This window comes from Pempheris klunzingeri, chromosome 15, assembly GCF_042242105.1.
Source record: "Pempheris klunzingeri isolate RE-2024b chromosome 15, fPemKlu1.hap1, whole genome shotgun sequence".
Lineage (NCBI taxonomy): Eukaryota > Metazoa > Chordata > Actinopteri > Acropomatiformes > Pempheridae > Pempheris > Pempheris klunzingeri.
In genome coordinates, this window is record NC_092026.1 from 14,242,697 (window position 1) to 14,254,981 (window position 12,285).

Consider the following 12,285-nt stretch of genomic DNA (forward strand, 5'->3'; position numbering starts at 1 on the left):
ATAATTTGTTCCTTATGGAGACAATTTACATTAAGAGCAACGTTTTATTTATTGGCATCATTTATTATAATTGCTAAAGTCCTTATAATTCCTGCCTATGTGCAAACTTGTCCATACTCTGTGTGAATATTGGTTAATTTTATCTGGTTGGATGGGAAACAAGAGCACTTCCACGAAATGATGGACCGCTCCTCTCAATGTGTACTCGACGTCTAAGATGACAAAGCCAGCAGACGCCGAGGATGAATGAGTAGTCTAATTCGGTGAGGAGCTTACAATCTAGACAGCTGAAATGTGTCTGGGAGTCCATTAGCCGGCTCAGAAACGTCCACTCCGAAAGTTATGGTCACGTCATGGTATCTGTTTTAATAATGGCTGCAGGCTTGGGGAGTTGCTGCTCTTCCATCTCTTGTCTTTTTTTAGTGTTGTAAATAAAACCTGCCACAACAGAGATATGATGGTGATGGCAGGGATGCTGCATGATTAGAGGATGTAAAGAGTTGACATGGATGGTGATGTGAGTGTGTTCAAACACGATGCACAAAGGGGGAATAAAAAGAAATGCATCATCGACTTTGACATCTTTCCCATTTTTCAGACTCATGGCGTCGAACATGTTAACAAAATCCTGTCATGGCTGCCCAGGCAGTCGCCATGGTGACTCAGCAGCTCCTCGCTGTCTCCTTCTTGATGGGCACAAGCTCCGACACACACACACACACACACACACACACAGCATGTCTCTGATGAGCAGCAGTTTAGATTACTGCTGACAACACACTGTGTCAACCTATCCACACACACACATGCACACACACGCACACACTCACACACACGCATGCACACACACGCACACACACACACACACACACACACACACTTAGAAATAGTGTCAGTGCATCAGAGAGAGGTGCAGACAGTCAGCTTATTCAACTGGCCCGATGACAAACAGTGCAAATCTGTCTAATGTGGTTTTGTGCTGTTTTTTGTGTGTTTTCAAAGTGAGTGATGATCAAAAAAATCCAGACTGCACAGGGGACACGAGATGGAAAAACCAGGGAATGAGCCCAAGCGAGGGAGGTGAAATGAGAGGAGTGCAGGATTTGCTGTAAAATCTGTGCTGTATCTTTTCATCTCTCTTCCTCTGACTGTGTTTGCACGGCAGCATCTGATACACACTCAGTATGTAGTCATGTGACCGTAGTCCAAACCAGGGGCGCACCAGCGATCGGACTTTGTCCCCATGGCGATTGCAGCACCGAAACTCAAGGTATTTAGAGATTTGAGCATCAATCCATATGTGACAAATGTAAACTCTCTACGCCTCCCTTAAACCGGACTTCCACTTCTGTTTAGGGGTTACACCGGACCTACAGTGACCTGGGTAGGTGCATATGCTCGGAGGTTACGCTGTAGCTGTGACTGCAGCTGGCATGCTCCTCCTCGGAAATATAATAATCTGCGATGGGCATGCCACATGGAGACCCCAACAGCTGTAAACTACAAATGCCCAATGCCATACCCTCTGGTCAGACCGTCTGTTCACTGAGTAGCTCGCCTTCCACAAGCTCGTAATAACATCTATTTCCTCTGCGCAGTGTTTCAAGAACCAAGCATCCTTTTAGGAAAAATACAGTTAGCTAAATTGCCCGTAGGTGTGAGTGTGAGTGTGAATGGTCATGTGTCGGCCCTGTGGTCGAGTGTGCCCCGCCTCTCGCCCCAAAGTGAGCTGGGATTGGCTCCAGCCCCCTTAAGGATAAGCGTCATAGACGATGAATGGATGGATGGATGAATATCGAGTTAGCGTCTAGAAAAATGAGCTATTGTAATAAATGGGATAAGTGCATCCCAAACTATCCGGTCAGAATCCCTGTATCTTTTTGTTGTCAGAAATGCGTTTCCATTTTCACTGCAAACGATTAGGAATGACTCAATCAGCCGGAGGAGAGACAACAAGTTCACAAATCTATTCATTCAAAAAAGCTCTGAAATAAAGCTAAAATAATCAACCCAAATAATTGTTACTCAAACATTTGCTGCTTACAGCCTCTGAGAGTTTCCCTCTTTTCTCTGTGTCTATAATTATGAATTGAGTATTTTTGATTACTGGCATTTAAAGATGTCACTTTGGACTCCTGGGAAACCATGATGGACATTTATTTGTAATATTCTGACATTTTATAGATGAAATAACTAATTGAGCCACTTTTGCCATCACTTCCCTTCTTGTATGGTACTTAAACCGATCTGAGTACTTTTTCCATAAACTGTACATATACAGTATATCCACATGTATGATATATATTCACCCCCCCTCCAAAAAAACAAAGACCATCCTCTCTGTCATCCACACAGCAGCAGTCTAAAAGAAAATGCACTTGTTTATTTCTGAGTTCAGGACAGACAATATGAAGAAAGGCAAAAAAAAAAACAAGGCAAAAAGAAGCAGATGGAAGCAGCTGAAGGTTATATGTGTCTTTTGGAGATAAGTCAGCATCCTTTGCTCAGCGGTTCATAGAGCAACAACGACAATCTAAAAACAGGTGTCTTACTGTAACTTACTGTAGCTTAAGACACGCTGAATGAAGTGACTCAGCGGGGCCACAGATTTCTCATATATTTATTCTTTTGGAGGAAGCTGACGGTGACTCACATCACACATTTGCAATGTAATGCCATCAAGTTTACTTATGCTATGAACTTACTATACAACTGTATACTATAAATATACTACAGCCCTGTCCTCAGTGCATTTATCTATATAACATACCTTACAACGTCACATCACATTCTGCCATACATACAGTAGCGTTCTATAATGTCTGTGTTTGTAATGTGTGGCACTGTTTCTTCAACTGAACCTGTCATACTGGACTTCTTTAAATATTTGTTTTTGTCATTCCTTTGCAATTTTCACCAAACCTTCCAATAACGTATCCCCATTTATAACTGGCAAATGGCATGGCATGACATTATTGACTGACTATAGAAATATTTCAAACCACTCTTTCAAAATTACTTTTCTATATCAACAAGCAGTAAAATATTTAGTGTCGACCCCAACTGACAATTTATTTTAAAAAACTAGTAGACAGAAATGTACACCATGAGGGCCTGACGGCAACACACAGATGGGGCCAGAGCTCACTGGGGGTTTCCCTTTGCTCTGCCAAGTACTTCAACACAATAGTATAGTCATTATATTTCAATCTATGATTTTCTCATTATTTTTGTGTGTCCATGACTTTCAAATCAATGTTTTTCTATAAGATAATTTTTTTCTTGTCTACATCACGTCTTTTATCCTGTCAGGAGGACTTCTGTAGGACCTGGGAGCGCAGAAGCTGTGCTGTTAGATTTTATCCTTGTTTTCCTCTCTTTATTTTATCAGTCCACAACAGTCCGTGACGGTCCATAGGGTCCACTGCCGATCAAAAACTTATGTTTTATAAGTCAACAATACCAGCAGTTAATGCTATGACCATCCATTTTAGTTATTAGTTATAATTAGTTTTTAATATTGAAAGTGGTTTGACTGTTTCTATGGATGTGAGGACTTACCGCTATTCCTCACTGTCACCGGTACTGTGGTACTATTAAATGGTTTACATACTGAATTAACTCATAGATCATCTATATGCAGTGTTATTAATAATTCAGTAATACTCTTTACTAGATATTTGATATATTAGATACATTTATCATTTTACAACCCTACTTTGTAAACTGTAAGAAAACCTCATTTTCTAGACTACTATCTTAAATATCTGACAGGAACCAACATATTTAGTTGTTCTTAACGTAGATCATCTAGATGCAGTGTTATTACTAATTCGGCTGTACCAGATATTTGATATATTCGATAGTATATGTTGATAGTTGTTTAACTATTGTTTTGGCCTCTTCACCGTCAGTCGGCTTCATTCCATTTAGAATTGCTGCCGGTGTGTGTGTGTATGTTTCTGTGTTGCCATATAAACGGGATGAAGATGGGGTTATCAAATTGGATTTTACACTTCATAACCCTCATTTAATCCATGCACTTTTCCCTTTCATAGATTTCATCAAATTGGACTTTAAATGAACTGCATCGAAAATGCACAGTTTCATAATTTAATTATTTATCCACGTCACCTTCATATATTTCATAGACCTACACCTCATTCGTTTATCCATAGTGCAGTCCATATTTCGTTCGTATGGTCTACATTTTATTTCAATGTTTTCATTTCATAACTATTGTTATTCCACTCTGCAAATACATTTGCTTACCTTTTCATTTCACTCTCTTTTTCACATTTCACTGCTTTATTTATTTCAGTCCATAAAGTGTGCCTTCAAAGTGCTCTTTGAAACTAGATCTGGAGGACCTTGAGTTTTACTTTGTCATGGAGCTAAACCAAATACATCATTAGAAAAGTGTTGGCCTGGAGAGTAACATAGATCAGTATGAAGATTCTATATACTGTAGCTCCTGCTGTGTAATACTAAGCAAAGAACCTGGACCTTAGTGCATGTTTGAAGGCTTATAATTCAACATCATGAGGGATTACACACATGGGACCAACTGTTATAGAGAGTTCTCATCAAAAACTTCAATTCCCTAGAGCTGCACCATGCAATTTGACACAAATCAGCATCACAGTGGTAGTTGTCAGTTTAGGGTTGCAGATAAGGTCATAAAAAGATATATATACTGAATATATCACATATGTAGTATACCCAAACTAGTAACTACACTGCATCTAGATGGTCAATGTTAAAAAAAAATTAAATATGTTGGTTCATGTCAGATATTTAAGCTACTATTCTAGAAAATGAGGATTTGGGATGGCGGTTCTTCCAGTTTACAAAGTAGGGTTGTAAAAAGATATATCTATCAAACACATCAAATATCTAGTACAGCTGAATTAGTAATAACACTGCATCTCAATGATCTATGATTTAATTCAGCAATGTAAGCAATATAATAGTATAGTGTGACAGCCTTGTGATGTGTCTCCTTGCCTGTTCTCCAGCCGGACTCTGGAGAAGTGGGCATCAACTCACCTGTAGGTGTGGTCCAGGCATATAAAAGGCCGTCTGTTCTCTCTCTCTCTCTCTCTGTCTGGAGCTGAGTTGCTGGTTGGCCACATGGCCAGAACCCTTTGTTGTTTAGAACGGTCCTATTTCTGTTAAATTACTTGGTGGCAATAAATATCTTTTTGGAACTTTTGTGTGAACTCTCTCACTTGTTGCAACCTGTGAGCCAGGGTTGTAACAATAGTAATAAAAAAAAGTTTTGTAACGTAATGCAAAGCAGATGTAGCTGAAAAGCTGAATGGTTTTTGAATCAAGGAGGAAATAATTCAAACTGATGGCCTTATTGATGTTCTGCCATATTGTTAAACTGTCAAGGACACTGTCATTTTTTTATGTTGAGAAATAGGAAACATATTAAAAACTGACAAAAAAACATGATTATTCAAGATGGAAGGAGAAATGAACTAAACTGGATGGTCATACAGTAGCATTAACCGCTCGAATTGTTGACTCATCAAACACGTTTTGACCGGCAGCGGACCGTCAGACTGATGTGGACTGATGAAATAAAAAGAGGAAAACAAGGGTAAAATAAATGTTGTGTAATGTAGCGGTTCTATTTTAAAAATGACTATAAAATGAGAATTAACAGCAACAGCTTCTGTGCTCCCAGGTCCAGGAAAATAGACAATCTCATAGAAATACATGATTTTGAAATTTGTGCTCAGCTTTGCTCTGCTTTATGTCCTCAGACACGAATTCATAGATAAAAATTTCATGACTGTTTCGCAAACGTCCTTCGGACTGGCATACTGGTTTTAATAAAATCTCACGGACTGGGTTTATTTGTAATGTACCCAGTTTTTCAACAGTTCCTACATGTGAAAGGTGTACTGGAAGGTGAACTGCATGCACTGACAACTCCAAGAGTAAGTTAGATTGGTCACTAAAATCTTTCATGACAATATCAATGTCCTGGTGTAAAGATCTAGATGAGAGAAAAAAAAAAACAGTTTTGATGTACGGCTAAAAGCTTCCAGCTTTTGCCTTTCGGTCTACTCCCCACCTCCTTTTAGAGGAGGACTGCAAACATTACTGCTGAAAAAGTAATGCAAATTCCTCCGTTCATTTTTCACATAAAAGAGAACTTTTTCATCTATGATTCTCTCATCAACAAAAACCAAATGTGATTTTAAGTAAGGTTACTGTACTAATAACTGAGTATCAATATGAGAGATCTATCATTTGAAAACCATGTTGTGAGAAATTCCATTATTTTTCGGTTGCTACTTTCCAAATGTATATAAATATTGTAACACTGGAAATAGCATTCATCATTCACATTGACTTTTGGAAGAATATTAGCAGGGTGAACTGATGTTATTTCTAGTGCGAGCTCAAATTATGCACTCTTGCGCTTGTTGTCTCCCGCCCTGTTTTAATCCGTTAAAGACAGTCGATGGAGACATTTTGTCCCTCATTCTGCTGCCTGATGTCAGGTCTCATCTGAATGTCAGCCTGTGTGATCAGCAGGACAGAAAGACCTTTGCTTGTTTCACATCCCAAAACACACGCTGATGGACGCTCAGTGGAGGAGGATGACAAAAATGAGAAAGACACGCGGCCGTCCCATCCTCCCTGGCTCTGCTGTGCCGTATGATGTCAGGTCTGATCTGAATCTGTGCTCTTTCCTCAGCAGGATGACCTTTGTTGTTTCCTCTGAACTCTCCGTTTGATCCATTCAGTCCATCTCTAACATACATTCAGGTCAGAGGGCTACTTTCAAAGCCATTATGGTAATGCACTGCATTTGCTTGGCATTTGTAGCTTCTGACTTCTGACTGCTTCTGAAAACAACAGGCATACAATGAGCATATGATATAAGTATATCAGTAAATGTAAGAAATGTTACATATTTCTCTTCCCAATCATGCAAGGGGTATAGAAAGCCTGCTGCTCCAGACTAAGAAAACCTCTATATTAGTAAGAATGCAAATTCATTCCTCATTCATTCATATTTACATTAGTTTCAATCCAAATGATCTAGAAACAGTAATTTAGAAACGGTGTCCAGATTAGATCTACATAGATTATCCACCACAGAGCGCTGTCAAGCCGATGAAATGTCCCTCTTAGTATCCATTTTCATCACAATCAAAAACAAATACAAATCAAAGAACTTGGTTTTACGTCTGTGTGCATTATTATGGGACTTGTTACACTGCCAAATATCTATATTGGCATTGGCCTAAAAAACCTAGTATCACCTGCTACAAGCCGGACATCACACAGTTCACTAGACATTCACTGTATATTTCAAAAAACAAAATAGTCCTGCCATTATTTCATTCTATCTACTCTGTGATGTTCCTGGTTTAGTGGCCCCAGACCTTTGTAGGTTAAATGGTTTTTGTAAAGCGCCATTCTAGTCATTTCGATTACTTAAGTGCTTTTACATTTCAACCTCATTCACCCATTCACACATCAGGAATCTAAATTGGAGGAGACCATTCTCTTACACACACACATCGAAGCTGTGCTTCAGGAGCAAGTCGAGGTTCAGTCTGTCTTGTTCAAGGACACTTGGACAGAGGAGCCGGGGATCGACCACAGCCACCCCTGAATGTCACCAGCTGGACAGAAAGGGAAGGGTGGCCGTGGCTGGTCCAGACGTGGCTTCAACAAAGGCCGGATTAGGGCAGTAAAATACTTCTTAGACAGAAAAGGTCACAGCTAAAAATGTGGAAATATGACATCAGCTAACGTTGGTGGATATTACGGACAAGGATATTATTGCAGCTGTAGGTTTTTGACCCAACGGTGGTAACTCAAAGGTTAACTTACAAGCCTGTTCACTGCTTTTTATAAACTAAGTAAGCTGATGATTTGATGATTTGCCGATGAAGATCGCGTGGTGTTGTTAAAAGAACTGAAAACTGAAGTGCGTGTATCTTTGAGCCAACTCATTCTGTCCTCGAGGTGAAGTAAATTGTCACAAAAGGTTCAAATCATCTTCTAACCTATTTTTAGCCAGTTGTGGTGCCACATATTAATTGCTGTTTCCCTGCAGTCCGACAGTTAAAGCCTGAAAGCCCTCGCTGAAACCCTGCTGCCCCACAAACAGCCTCGTCGTTTGGATTCCCCCTCGGTGGGGAGGCTCCTGTTGATGCCAGGCTCTGCCTCACAAAGCAACGTTGGTGTGTCAGCGAGTGAACTTTGAGTGTAACACAGGCCTTTCATTTTCACAAAGGTGACTCAGTGTTAACCAGGAAAGATCACCATAGTAACCACAACTGAAGCGGGAGCAGGTTCAAGTTCAAGCCGTATAAATAACATGCCCGCCCGCCTCCTCACCAACCAGCTCCCTCAACCAAGCGTAGCCGCTATTCAACACACACACTCTGTCTACATATAAATGGAGGAAGGCAATGAAGACACTATGGACAGACTCAAGCTGATAACATGATATTGGCAGCGTTAGAATGCTCCTATCACACATCATACATGTTTGCAAGGATGTCGGACATGCAAAGCCCACTGTGCCAGTAAAAATAGCCTCAGATAGAGATGAATGTAAATTACTTTTGTATATTTGGTGCACTAAAAGTCTTTTTTCCTCCTCTTAAGGATAACTGGTGCAACAGATTGAGCCCATATTGTCAACGGCGCAGCGTGAGGCCAACGGCTCAGTGTTCGAAGACAGACAGACTATTGTGTCACCAGGCAAGGGTGAGACTTTGGCACCGATGCTATCAGCAATATGCCACTTGTTGTCTTCTCTGTTCGGTAACAGCAACAGTTTTACTCTCAAACACTCAAGTGTCACCTGAATCTAGGCTTTAAATTATTCATTTACATAAAAAGGTTCAAGATAATCGACTAAGTAGCCGAACAATTAAGTGCTGTCCAAGTTAAAGGGCACCTGAGGTCCATTTGTGAGTAACGTTACACAGACACCTGTTGTGTAAGATATCAAACGTGTATACATATAACAGAATATCTGACTCTTTAGCTGCTACGTGCTCCACTGTAGTAGTTAGTTGCTAACTGTGTCTGTCTGTTGTGTTCAGTGGGTTTATTAGAGCGCTTTCGGTGAAAATAGCTGCCCGCTATTAGTTATGACAGCTTGATTCACTGCCTTAGTTCAAACTGTGCCAATCATACTAATGCACTCAGACTCACTTACAGCCTTTGCAGTTAAGATTTACATCCTTCGGTCCTTGGTTACAGATCATTGTCTTTTTCATTGTCTACACCAGGGGTGCCCACACTTTTCCCGCTCGTGAGCTACTTTTAAAATGACCAGGTCAAAATGATCTACCTACATTAAAAATGCTAAATTCATTTCTATATATACTGAGTATACTTTAAATATACAATATATGTTGGCATACACTGCAACTAATGTAACCCTTGGTGGTATTACACAGCAGTAATGCACATGGGTGCCAAACAGTGATGGAACCATCAGTATTGCACACAAGTAACAAGAGTAATTGGAACATTCAATACATTTATGGTCACTACCTTACTCTGATCACAGAGTTTTGCGGTAGCTAGCGCGTTTGACAGCGTGCAGGTCCCTGCCTGCAACCCGTAGCAGAGAGGAGATCTCAGACTGGCGTCAATCAAGTCGCAAACTCGACTTTTTTTTTTTTTTTTGATGTCACGCGATCTACCCGCACTACCTCCGCGATCGACCGGTAGATTGCGATTGACGTATTGGGCACCCCTGGTCTACACTGTGAGCTGTAATAAAAGTTTTTTCACCATTACAGGATATCGTTTCACAATCTTGTGTTTTACATCATATCATATATCTACTGACTTGTTGTTGACTAACTTACACATTTCCTGTAAAAGTATCTGATTACAACATTGTTAGAATGTGAAATTGCCTAAAAAAATGAATGGCTGGCCAGCTGGATGGCTGGCTGGCTGACTGCCTTGCAAATGGACTGAAAATGTTGAGTATACCTGGCTGGATGACTGCTAGGCTGACTTCTTGTTTGCTTGGCTGTAAAGCTAGGAGGGATTGCATGTAATCCCACCAATCCCTAGAGCAGAAATTATGGCATCAGCATCACAACAGCCATGCATTAGAACATCTCCAATAATCCATTGAGCTTCCTGCGTGTGTTCTAAGGCATCATCAGCCAGTCTTTTTTTTTCTATATTCCATCGTGCTATCTATGGTTTGAACACTCAAGAATGCCAGAGGAGCTGCACCGCAAAAACCGTGCAGGCTGTGAGCAATACACTCAAGATCTGAGGCATCCAGGCATGAGGTCTTCACCCATTCTATCTACAGTCTCCCTCCCAGTACTTCACTGCTGACATTACAAGAGGAGCAGCATCAGTCCAGGCCCGCACGAAATCTATACCTGCAGAAGTCTGACAGAGCAAAGAATAGAAAGCATAGCACGCAAATAAATAAATAAAGCTGAACTTAGTCTGTTTACTACAATCTAACTAGCATTTCTTTTTTTCCCGTCTTGCCTGGTCTTAACATTGTGTTGGTAATAAAGGAAATGAAGCTTTCTAATTTTGCATACAGTCCTTTGGCATATTTATGTACATTTTTTATTTCCAAGTTCTTCTCCATCCATTTATTCATTCATCAGCCTCTAGCTGATGTGGCTCCATCTTCCTCTCCATTTTCTTTCTTTCTTGTCTCTATGTATTATTTTCTGATTGCCCATCACTGATCTGTCGGACATCACCCATAAAATGTACGCTTATTAAGAAGGACTGCTTTCAAAGCCTCGACAAGGAAGGGAGGTCCACCCCTAATCTGTTCATTATACAGTGATTATTACACATTAAAAAAAACAATCTGGCATTTCAATACCAAAGATCATCAACTAAGTGTTTGCCACGCTTATTCTTACAAAAAAATGCTTTGTTCGCTGGCCTGTGATCCACACAATCATTTGATTGAAAGTGAAATGTCCAGCAACAAGAATGGGCCTCCTGTCTGCCAGCACAGTCACACATTCTTTATTCAACCAAAAGGTCCTGAGTCATGACGACCGTCTAAATCTGTGTCTTTAACATTTCTGTCATGTCACCGTCCCCTGAATCCCATGAAACGTTTTATCCGAGGCCAAATGAACTGAATAAAGTGAAAGAAAAACTCAAATTTCCGCTGTAGCTGGAGTCTACGGACACATCTCACATCCCAACACTGGCAAACTCTCTGCTCTGATGTGTATTAGGTCTGATCTACTTGGACTTTTGCTGCATGAAGTACATGGTTTCTTAAATGCTAGATTTTTAAAAGTAACTATGCTAAATTATTCAGGCCTTAGCTTGGCCCATGGAATTAAGAATTAAGATGCTAAGAAAACCCGTGAGTATATGATATTAACTTAAACTTAAAGCTGAGTTTGCAAATGGTCTAACAGGCTTTTTCTGGCCCAACCATCAGACTGTACGTGGTCCACGCCTGTCATGTCTGACGGCTGGGCCCCAAACACCGATTTAGACAGATTAGACAGATAGATTAACAGGTAGAGATGACTGGGCCTCAAAAAAGATCAAAACACATAATATACTTTATTTGATCAAATAACTATCGGTGATAATAAGAAATGTCTAGGCAATTGTCTATTTTCCCAATTTCTTGACGTTTTATAGACGACATGATTATTTGAAAAAATCAGGACATAGTTGAAGATTTGAGACCAATCATCGAGCTGGTCGTAGTCCTGCTTCTGTCCAATGTGACTTGCATTCTTTCCCATACACACACACTGGGAGAGAAAGTGGTGAGTTCAGTGTTTTGCTCGAGGAAACTTGGACGTAGCTTGGAGTGGCTGGGGATTGGAACCAAAAACCTGACCCAATTATTCTACTTAATAATAATACTTACACAGCAGATATGTAACGCGTTATAAGAAAGCTTGATTTCAAACTGTCTGTTACTGATCGTGCCTGGTCTGTGCCTGGTACTTATAGCAAAAAAAAATAAAGAATCAAAACTCAAAAGGGTCTTTTTGATGAAATACAGTGTGGCATGTGAGTGACAGAGGCAGAGACGGACTGGAACAAGGCGACTGGTGGAGGCAGAGCTGGAGAGGCGCAAAGTGTCCAACAACCCCAAATAAACACACAAAGAGTGTCAGGGAACTGCCTGGCCGCCTCAACCTGCAGGAGCCGCCAGCAGCTGGCAGCTCCGTCCACGCTGAGCGCCGTCCGAACCCCCCACAGAAAACGATTTTCAAATCCTCATCTAGATCCTGAACTCTTCGAAGGCCGAAT